Source organism: Rhinolophus ferrumequinum, chromosome 7, assembly GCF_004115265.2.
Source record: "Rhinolophus ferrumequinum isolate MPI-CBG mRhiFer1 chromosome 7, mRhiFer1_v1.p, whole genome shotgun sequence".
Classification (NCBI taxonomy): domain Eukaryota; kingdom Metazoa; phylum Chordata; class Mammalia; order Chiroptera; family Rhinolophidae; genus Rhinolophus; species Rhinolophus ferrumequinum.
Window position 1 is genome coordinate 74,860,697 of NC_046290.1, and position 12,273 is coordinate 74,872,969.

The 12,273-nt window shown below is 35.5% G+C and overlaps 1 pseudogene; it reads left to right on the forward strand.

Moving 5' to 3' along the window:
* Positions 1 to 5,802: 5,802 nt before the first annotated feature.
* Positions 5,803 to 7,331, forward strand: LOC117024618 (probable ATP-dependent RNA helicase DDX4; annotated as a pseudogene).
* Positions 7,332 to 12,273: the final 4,942 nt, after the last annotated feature.

The window sequence follows — 12,273 nt, forward strand, 5'->3', positions numbered from 1 at the left end:
AAGAACTAATGGAGCCCATCGCATCATAAACTACATTCATTACACTTAAAATGGATGCATTTCATTATATTTAAGTAATATCTTATTTGAAGAAGTGTTTTGTTTAAAATATAGGCAGATTGACAGCTTTCAAATACTAATATACCTTTTTAAATCCTTTGCATTTGCTGCTTCTTACACCTAGAATGTGTTTTTCCCCCTCCCTTCTGGTTTTTACTCAAATGTAAACATTTATCCATAAAGACATATGTGGTCCAATGTTCATTGCAGCTTTATTTATGGTGGCCAAGACATGGAAACAACCAAAGTGTCATTTGATAGATGAATGGATAAAGAAGTTGTGGTATATATACACAATGGAATAGTATTCTGCCATAAGAAAAGATGAAATTGTGCCATTTGTGACAACACGGATGGATCTTGAGATAATTACGCTGAGCAAAATAAGTCAGACAGAAAAAGTCAAGAGCCATATGATTTCACTGATATGTGGTATGTAAAACTGAAAACAACAAAAGAACAAGACAAACAAATGAAGAAACAAAAACTCATAGACACAGATAATAGTTTAGTGGTTACCAGAGGGTAAGCGGGGAGCAGGGGATGGATGGTAGATGAGGGTAAAGGGGGTCAAATATATGGTGATGGAAGGAGAACTGACTCTGGGTGGTCAGCACACAATGTAATACATAGATGATGTATTACAGAATTGTACACCTGAAATCTATGTAACTTTACTAATAATTGTCACCCCAATAAACTTTCATTAAAAAAAAAATGTAACCTTCGTGTGTAGCCTGCCTTGGCTACCTAATCTAAAATGGCAAATCTCCTGACAAGCCCTATCCCCTGTGCCTTTTTATTTTTTTATTTCCTACTATTTTTATCTAACATACTATATATTTTGTTATTTATCCTATATCTTTTCTGTTGTCCCCTGAGAATTTAACCTCTGTTTAAGGGCAAAGATTTTGTTTTTCAGTCTATATAGTCTACTATTGTATCTCTAGAGCCTAGAATTGTGTCCTGTGTCTGAAACTGAATGTACTCTTGTTAAATCTGTGAACGAATTCTTATATTTATTCTACCATTCTATTTTAGTAATCCATGTATTCATTAAACAAACCTTAATTATGTCCCTCTTAAGCGTTTTATTAGGTTATGGAGAATGGGATCTTGAATGCAAACAGGCAATCTATAGCTCACTGGCCAAATCCAGCCTGTAACCTGATTTTGTAAATAAACTTTTAATTGGCACATAGCTACACTCAAGCATCTATGTGTTATCTATAACTGCTTCTACACTACAATAGTAGAGTGAGATAGTTGTGACCGAGACCACATGACCCTCAAGGCAGAAAATAATTGCTATTTGGTTCTTTATAGAAAAAAATATGATCAGGGCCTGATGTCCCCTGGCCTAGAGTGGATAATTCACCTCAACTGCTAAAGTCATTTTGTTTGCAAATCAAACTTTTGAAGGCCCTGATTACTATGCAGCATTTTTAGCAAATAAATATCTTGGGTTTACTATGAAACCAAGCTTTGAATACAACAAACTAGAAGTCACATACTTTCGTATTTACTGTACTCTGAATAAGCACAGTCAAATCTTTCTTATCTAAAACTGCCCGTAACTCAGCTAAAAGTAAATACTAACAGTAAATTTTAATGATTCATAAAGTAATTACTTACCAGAATCATATAATAAGCAATGATTCCATTTCTATAACATTATATATAGCTATAACATTCTGGGAAATTGTTTTGTGGAGTCAAAAGGAGTTTAATACAACAGTAACAGAATAAACAAAAAGCATGGACTTTTTTTTTACAATTGCTGATCTCATTTGTTGCTTACATTTTTGTCTATTAGAAGAAATTTTAGATAATTTATTTACCAGAAGTAAGTACTTGTCATTGGTTGAACCTGATTTTGGCTTTGGATGGAGCCTCCTCCCGCTGTTTGAAAGCAATGTTTCAAAATACTGTTTTTCAAATTCCAATAGAAGTATTACCATTGCTAATTTTAAATTTGTAATGTAAAAAGAAATACCCTGGCTTCCATATTCAAACATTCAAACTGTCTGCGATTAAGAATATTTCTGTATAGGAGTCTGAGGAGTAAATTTCATTTTCAGGGTGAAAAGGAAATCACCCCTTCAAGTCTTTATGAACGGTTCCCATTTTGCTATTACTCTCTCTTTTGTTTGTGTTTGTGTGTGTGTGTGTGTGTGTGTGTGTGTGTGTGTGTTTCCTCATGGAAAATTTAAGATTGAATCAGGTATTAGGCAACATACCTGGATGAACAAACATGAGTTTACATTCAGCCAGTTGTCTCTCTCATTAAGTAAGAAATATAATCCTGGCATTGGTGGTGGTGGTGAATCAGCCAGTTAACTGGAGCTGTGACTAAACAATTATCTGAAATCGACTCTCAGCAGATATACAATCTTTTCACTTGATAAAAAGCTTTGTAAAAGAAACATTTTTGTTTTCATTTTCAAAAAAACGCTGTATTTTTTTTAAATGACAGAAGAAACATATTTACGAAACACATTTACATCCACAGATGGTATGAATTATTCAGGCTTTCTTTTGATAAATTAGTGTGAAGAGTAAGAAAAGTCAATGACCAAAATTACAGAAATTTTGGTCTTTTTTTCTGCTCATGATCAACCTTTGCTTCAAATCTTTTCAAGGACTCAGTTTTTGGAGGTGTTTCAGAGAGCTGAAGAGGCTTTAGAAAGGAGGACTCTATCAATTGCTTTGAGCCAAAACTGTTTAGTTATGGAAGGAAGTGGTTATTTCCATAAAACAAAAAACAAAAAAAACCTGAAATACCGTATTACTAATAAAACTTTAATGAAATACAGTACAAAGTGGAGTGGGTAAATTCACATTCTAACCCTTCTCATAAATTATTTTCTGTGTGTTCTTTTTTCTGACTCGAAGATAAACACCTTTGCTAAATGCTGTCTCACATTGATAAGATTTTATAATTTTAATTATTAGGGTGCAATTACCAGTGAAAAAAATAATTTGTCAACTCAATGAAAAACTGAACATCTCTTATTACAAAATATGTCTTCCACAAAATAAAACCTACCAGAATTTTCACCATCAGAAATTCATTCTTTGCCATCTGATTTATCTTATATACATAATTAACGTTTTCCCTCAAAGCTCTTCCTCCAGAATCATCTGTTTCAGTTCATTGAAATCACCTAGTGATCCAAGCTATAAACTTCTGTGCTTTTTTTTTCAATCATTTCACCTTTACTACATACTGCACTTCCAAACTCCATTAATTATTCTCTTTTCCATCACAATTGTCATTACCCAGTACCAGGCCCCTTAAAATTGAGTAGATAGCTACCATTATCTCATAACTATTCTCACTCTTGACAGACTACCCCTATCTAATACCTCACGCTGCTTCCACAGTCCATCTACCCTGGACCTAATCAGGATACCTTAACCTAAAGGAAAAACAAAACAAAACAATCCCCCCAAAACACAACAACAAAAACCCAGATGGTTCCCAATGTTACCTACAAAATAAGAAGAAAAAGCTCCTCCAGGAATAGCTGAAGATGGTATGGAAAGAGCATTGATTTTACATGGTTGTCCTAGTATTTATTAGCCATTTAATTTAAGAGAAATTATTTAAATTCTCGGAGCTTTAATTTCTTCAAAACAGCTAACGTATAATACCTACCTAAGAAAGTTGCTATGATAATAAAATGAGACTATTCACATGAGATTGTTTTTAGTAGAGGAGAAAATCCCCAAATCAGCTTTCCTTCCTTCCTCAATATATTCCCGAACTGCATTTTAGATTTTCTGCTGCAATGCTCATCCCCTTGGAATCCGAGCTCTATCATTCCAGTTTCTCACAAACACAGGCACATCTGAAGACTCTTAGCCTCCTTCACTCAGCCAACTTCTATTCATCCTTTAAGACCCAGTTCAGTCAGTCAGGTACAACCTCTCTTGGGACAATTTCCCAAAGCCACCTGCACTCCTCAATCAGAAGAGATTTCTGATTCCACTGGGTTGCCAATAGCATATTTCAGTGTTGTTACATGCTCTTTGCCAAAAACTGTAAAGAGTGTGAATTTTCATTTACTCACAAGCTAATAAGATAGGCTGTCACAGTTTCATGCTGGCAGAAGACAAGAGAATCCGGGATTAGAGACAATGGACCTTATTACAGCATGGCAAGCAGCATTAGCTTTATGTTTCAGTACATTCTCTTTGCTCTCCACGTGCCATGGTGTTGAGACAGAGGGGGCCCAGGTAGAGCCGAATACGTAGTGGAATCCTGAGCTGCAGAACCTGAACCTGTTAATGGGCGGAGAGCAAGCTTGCCAATCTTTGCCCCAGAGCGAAGAAAACATTCTCTCTGTTTTACTGGACACTAAACAAATCTACTCTTTGCCCTGCAAAGAGAAGCTAACTCTAACATCCAAGGCTTTCCCTCCCTAAACATTCATGGGAGCTTCCTCTTTGTACCCAACGTTTTTTATCTTTTGTATGTTTGTTTTGGAGGAGGTTGAGGCTGCGGGGGTGGGGGCTGTGTCCTCTTCCCAGTAGGGCCCCAGTGCCTACAAAACAGACATCTGCTGTCTATTTCAGAATAGAAAATCACCAAAGAGGAGTAAATTAAGGTGAAAATCCTAAGTAAGGGAAGATGAGCCCAAGGTCTAGGATATTTCCAAATGCACATATTTTTTCTCTTTAACAAAGGTGATTGTAAATCATTTAGCTATACATATTTAGACTTCATAAGGTTTATATGTAAGTAAAATCACGAATCCCTAAAAAGTTTCTTTATTTTTGGTTGAAAAATTATACACCTCATGAATACCAAAAATTCAGCTAAAAACAGTGAGTAGTAGCTATATCTTAATGGATATCTACTGTAAGCCTCACCCTTTTTGTACATCATCTTTCATCTTCATAGAAACCGTGTGAGGAAATTTCTATATTCCAAATTTTTGGAGTGAGTGGCTAAGTGATTTACCCAAAGTGACATAACTAATAAGTGGAGGACATAGACAGAGTGTTGTTCTTTTCAACCCAATCTACGTGGCTCCAAATTCTATAAGCTAAAATTCCTCATGTGAATTCTCTTCTGAGATCACTTGTCCGCTGTGACCACCATCTAAGACTGCAGAACGAAGGGAAGTGGAGTTAATTCTGGAGTTTGGTCCACACTGAGGTCAGGGATTGACTACAGGGAGCCACCAAGCAGACAGAAGAGGCCCTAAGTCTCGCTTCACCTACCTTTCAATTTTGTCTGAAGTCAATCCTAATTGTAGATATAATGAAACACAGTGTTTCTCTTTTCACTTCCCAGGAGGGTTGGAACAGCCTTTCTTTGGCAGAAGAGACAAGGCTGCTCAAAAACCCAGACCAATTTTATAAATTTTATAAGTGTTATAAATATATTAGCAGTTCTATTTGTCAGATTAACATTGTCCATAAAGCCTCAGATTTCTTTCAATCATCCATCCATTCCTCTCTCCACTTAAATAAATAATTGTGGCAAGCCAATGAAGTGCCAGACAACTCTGGAGAATAAAGAGATGAATCCATGTAATGGAAGGAATGTGAACTTTGAAATCAGAGCTTAATTGCATTCCTGACTCTACCACTTATAAAATAAATATCTAACCTTTCTGAGCCTCTATTTTATTGTATGAAAAGTGAAAATAATAATCCCTATCTTGAAGGCTGTGTAAGGATAAAACCAAAGAAGTATGTCAGTTGCCCAACAGAGTGCCTGAACCAAAAATGGTGTTCCCTTCCTTTCTCATTCAGATATTACAAGGTTATGATGTATTATGTGCTACTCCTGGGAGACTCATGGATATCATAGATAAAATGATCTCATTTACATGTGGAATCTAAGAACAAAATAAATAAACAAACAAAACAGAAAAATTCAGAGAACAAGCTAATGGCTACCAGAAGTGAGGGGTGTTGGGGCAAAGTGAGCAAGGTGAAGGGATTAAGAAGAACAAATTGGAAGTTACAAAATAGTCATGGAGATGTAACGTACACTATGGGAAATATAGTCAATAATATTGTAAAAACTACATACAGTGTCAGATGGGCACTAGATTTATCAGGGAGATCACTTCATAAATTATATAAATGTCTAACCAATAAGCCGTACTCCTGAAACTAATATAAAATAATAGTGAAATTCAACTATAAAAAAAAGAGCTATGGGGATATAAAGTACAGCATTGGGAATATAGTCAGTAATATTGTAATAACTATGTATGCTGTCAGATGGGTAGTAGACTTATTGGGTTTTCATTTTGTGAGGTATATTCTCTTCAATGTCTAATCACTGTTATTTTGCACACCTGAAACTAATAAAAAAAAATTTGGTTTCACCACATATGTATCTCCAAATTATATGCTATTTTGAATTTTTTGATTTTGAACTTTATTAAAATTACATATTATTTTAAAAATTGGTCTCAGATAACTCAAATATTTAATTTTAGATGAAGCTGGTTGCATGCTAGATATAGATTTTGGAGAAGAAATGAAGAAGCTAATATCCTGCCTAAGAATGCCATCAAAAGAACATCAAACAATTAGGCTCAGTGCAATTTTTCCCGAGGGAATTCCAAGCTTGACTGGGGCATTTTAAAAGTTGAATTATTTGCTGCTGTTGAACAAGTGGGTGGAAAACATAGAGATGTTCAGAAGACCATTAGTTGGCTAGTATCCAGAAAGACAAAAAATTGTAGAAATTCTGCAAAACATAGGTGATAAAAGGACTATAATCTTTGTTAAAACTAAGAAAAAAGTAGATTTTATTGCAATTTCCAGGAAAGAGAGCAAATACAAGTATTCCCGGTGATCTGGAACACGGAGAGAGGGAAAGCTCTTGGGATTTTCACGGCAGATAGTGCCGAGTCCTTATAGCTACTTCAGTAGCTGCTAGACAGCTGGATATTGAAAATGTTCAATATATTATCAGTTTTGATATTCCTTCTATTATTGATGAATGTGTTCATTGAATTCGGTGTACCAGTGATTGTGGGAACACTGGCAGAGCTATTTCCTTTCTTGAGGCTGAATCAGATAACCTCTAGTGAAACTACAGTCAGATGTTCAAGCAGGATGTTTCTTCATGGTTGGAAGAAATTGCCTCTAGCACGTATGTTACTGGCTTCAGTGAAAGTACAAGAGGAAATGTATTTGCATCCGTCGATACTCAAAAGAATTACTGCAGCAGGAGCTCTTTGAACATACCAGGGTTTTCTTCACAAACTCCCAATCCAACAAATGATGAGTCATAGCTACAACAAATGGTGAGTCAAAGCTAAAACATTGAACTGTGTGGTACAGTTTTGCTGCAAAGAAGAAAACTGTTGTGATTTTTGAGTTCTTAACACTAGTGTGAAACCTGATGTTCTTGTGTCTCCTGGCATCCAATTCCCACTCCTACTCTTAAAAAAAAAAAATCCTTACTGACTAGTTATGTGAGATGCTAAAAATTAATGATTAATGTTGCAGTTACTAATACAAATTATGTTAACTGGAAAGAGTAAAGCATTCTAAATGTCTTGCAAAAAAGATAAAAATCCTTTAAGAAGTTTACAGTTTACTGGAGAGAATAGAAAATAAAGAATAACCAGAATACCGATTGTGCTTTCTGGTTATTCTTTATTCTCTGTTCTCTCCAGTAAACTCTAAACTTCTTAAAGGATTTTTAATTTTTTTGCAAGACATTTAGAATGCTTTACTCTTTCCAGTTGATACAATTTGTATTAGTAACTGCAACATTAACAAGATTGCCACAGGGATATGAAAGTCAATTTGGGAAATGTAATCAATAATGTTGTAAAGATTTTGTAGGATATCTGATGGACACTTGTCCCATTAGGGAGACCACCTCAGGGATGATGTAGATGACTGATCACTGCACTGTACACCTGAAGCTGAAGCTGAACAATAATGAATGTCAACTACAATTATATATATATAATATATATATTATATATAATATATATAATATATATATTATATATATATTTTATATAATATATATACATATATATATATATATATATATGTATATATACACACACAGAGAGAGAGAGAGCGAGCGAGCCAGGAGTGCAGTTTCCAGGCTCTCCCCCTCACATGGAAAGGTGCTCACTCGGGTAGTAAATGGCGATCAACTGTGATTGGATGGCCATCAGCTGTGGCTAGTTGGCCATCAGCTGTAACCAGTGAGCCATTGGCCACTAATATAACTGGGGGCTATCAAGAAGATGGTGGCTGAGCTAGCAAGAGCGGATTGCAGTTAGCACAGTGGATTGCAGCTAGCAAGTGAGGTTGGTTGGCAGAGAAGTGGACAGCAGGTTGCAGATCGTATGGCTCCTGCTTCCTGTGTCTCCAGTCCAGCCGCCAGTGAGAACATAGTGGTATGACTCCCCTATCCATGGCTCCGTGGTTGTTCCTTTTTGGCCTCACCATATCCTGAATTCTTATGTGGGGAGCAGGAGCTGAGACCCTGCAGGCCACTCCCCATGACAATATATATATTTAAAAGAAGCGGAGTACAGCATTAGGAATAGAGACAGGGGGAATGTAATGGCTGTATGCGATGTCAGAGGGGTAGTAAATTGGGGGAAGGGGGTTATCACAGTGTGAGGGATATAAATGATAAATGTCTATTACATTGTTTTGTACACTTGAAACTAATAAAAAAGTGAAAAAAAATTTTAAAAAAAGAATAACCAGAATAGATGACAAAATATTCTTCAAACCATAAAATAGAAAAAAAAAAAAAAAAAAGTTGGTACAATGAGAGTATAAAGAGCTTACTTCCAGTCAGTGAGATTGAGAATTTCATTAATGTCCCTAAATCAATAATAATGGCCTATGGATATGTCTTTCCCTGTATCTAGTGTAATTCCCCCCTCTTGTCCTCTTTACTGGCTGCAACATGACTTAGAAGAAGTAGTCAGATGCAAACAAGAAAAGCCACAGCTCAAGAGAATCAACCTTTTTTGCCCTTTCCAGATAGGAAGGTGTTTATTTCAGTCCTCCACCCAAATCTCTACCCGTGATTTTGCCCAGTCTGTATGCGATATTTATCTACTCCTTTCTAATGAGCATGTTTCTTTTCTGAGGTAGCAGAATTTTATTTTACTCTTTCATTTTGAAATAATTGTAGTTTCACAGGTAGTTGCAACATACCTTTTATCTAGTCTTCCCCAATGGGTCCATCTTACATAATTATAATTATCAAAACCAGAAATCTGGCATTGGCACAAAGTATGTATAGAAGTAGCAGATTTTTGCGTTCCCCATTGTTTTTTCTTTAAATGCTTCCTGTACGATTCAGAATTTCTTATTGTGATTAATCCCCAAGTTGGGCTGACAGTGTGCAGAAGTCACAGTGATGCCAAGTTTTTCCGTGGACACAAACTTTCCAAGATAAACATGTCTCCAACATCAAGAATCCTTTCTATGTAAACTTTGGCAAGACAATTGAAACACACACAGTGCAAGCAAACCAAAAAGAAAACAAAATGTCTTTTGCTTAGAAAATTCTCAAAATAAGATATTTGGTAAGCTTCGATATATTTTAATTATTATAGCCAGTAACTACAGAATATAATAAAGCTACTTTACTTTATTGTGGTTGCTTTAGGTCACTTGTTGTGAAATGCTTTGCAGTTGACAAATTGCTTTTATGTCCACTTTCTCATTTTATTTTTACAATTATATTGAAAAGTATATGCTGTTTTTTTTTTCTATTTAACAAATGTAAAACTGTGACTTAGAGACAGTAAGAAAAGCAGCTGACATGGCTGAAAAGACATGCATTTCTGTGATAAGATTGTCCTACCCAAAATAAGAGCATTTATCAATTCTTTTTCATCTGAATATAAGCAATCTGGTTAAAAATTGAGGTAGAGTTTAAATAAACTACCTTCTCTCTCCCACTCTTCCCATGCTATAGTAGAAAATTTTGATCTACAAAATTTTCAGAATCTAGGTTAAGACTAAGAAGTGATTAAGAAAGACCTCTGTTATGCCCTGAATGTGTGTGTGTCTTCAAAATTCAGATATTGAAGCCCTAATCTCCAATGTGATGGTGTTTTGTAGATGGGGTCTTTGGGAGGTAATTAAGGTTAAATGAGGACATAAGGGTGGGGCCCTCTTAATGAGATTAGTGCCCTTTAAGAAGAGACACTAGAGCTCTCTCTCTCTCTCTCTCTCTCTCCCTCTCTCTCTCTCTCTCTTTCTCTCTCTCTCTCTCCCCCCTATATCCCACCAGATGAAGATACAGCAAGGAGGTGGTTATCTACAAACCAAGATGAGAGATCTTACTAGAGAGTTCGCACTGAAACCCAAATATGCTGGCAACCTATCTCAGACTTACAGCTTCCAGAGCCATGAGGAAATAAAGTTCTGTTCTTTGAGGATACTCATTCTATAGTATTTTGTTATGGTAGCCCAACCTGACTAAAACAACCTCTGAAGCTTTGGAATAGTTGTCTCCAAATTTATATGCTGCAAAGCCCAAAGAAAAGCTCATGGACTTACCTGCTTATTGATGTCTATAGTAGATATCAATTCCAAATATTTTTAGTTTCTTGATTTTAGAATATCAGAACTCCTGGCTGATATCGTGACACCAACTGAAATGATCCCTAAATTACTGTTTTTAGAGAACAGCATTAAAATACAGAAAAACTAAGCTTCATTTGAAGAAGACACAAAGAAATGGAAAGACATTCCGTGTTCATGGATTGGAAGAATCAACATAGTTAAATGGCTATATCACCTAAAGCAATATACAGATTTAATGCAATCCCCATCAAAATCCCAATGGCATTTTAAAAAGAAATAGAGCAAAAAAGTCATCAGATTGGAGTGGAATCACAAAACACCAGAATAGCTAAAACAATCCTAAGAAAAAAAATAAAACAAGGCTGGAGTTATCACCATCCCTGACTTCAGTTTGTACTACAAAGCAACAATAATCAAAACAGCATGGTATTGGCAGAAAAATACACACACAGATCAAAGGAATAAAATTAAAAACCCAGAAATAAACCCACATATACATGGGCAGATAATTTTTAACAAAGGAGCCGAAAACATACAATGGAGAAAAGAAAGTCTTTTCAATAAATGGTGCTGGGAAAATTAGAATGTCACATGCAAAAGAAAAATTAGACTGCTATCTGTTACCATATACCAAAATTAACTCAAAATGTATCAAAAACCTAAACATAAGACCTGAAACAATAACCTGCATAAAAGAAAGCATAGGTACTAAACTTATGGACCTTGGGTTCAAAGAGGATTTTATGAATTTGACGTCAAAGGCAAGAGAAGTAAAAGCTCAGATAAATGAATGGGACTCTATGACACTATAAAGCTTCTGCACAGCAAAAGAAACCATCAACAAAATAAAAAAGCAACCAACGAAATGTGAGAAGATATTTGCAAACAATACCTCTGATAAGGGGCTAATATCCAAAATAGATAAAGAACTTGTACAACTCAACAACAACAAAAAATCCAATTAAAAAAAATGAGCAGAAGACCTGAACAGAAGACACTTGAAAAATGAACAGAAGACACTTTTCCCAAGAAAACATGCAAATGGCCAACAGATATATGAAAAAATACTCAACTTCACTAGCTATTTGGGAAATGCAAATAAAACTACAATGATATATCACCTCACACTTGTTAGAATGGCTGTCATCACCAAAACAAATAACAAGTGTTGGAGAGGCTATGGAGAAAAAAGAACCCTCATATACTATTGGTGGGAATGTAAATTGGTATAGCCGCTATGGAAAATCGTACGGAAGTTCCTCAAAAAATTAAGAATAGAATTATCATATGACCCAGCAAACCCTCTCCTGGGTATCTACCAAAAAAAAAAAATCTGAAAATATTTATCTGTAAAGATATATGTACTCTGATGTTCATTGCAGCTTTATATACGGTGGCCAAGACATGGAAACAACCAAAGTCTTTTTCAATAGATGATTGGATGAAAAAGATGTGGTATGTATACAAAATGGAATACTACTCTGCCATAAGAAAAGATGAAATAGTGCCATTTGCTACAACATGGGCGGATCTTGTGATTATCATGCTAAGCAAAAAAAATCAGAAAAAGTCGAGAACCATATAACTTCACTCATATGTGGGATGTAAAACTGAAAGCAACAAAGGAACAAAGGAAACAAAGAATCAAAA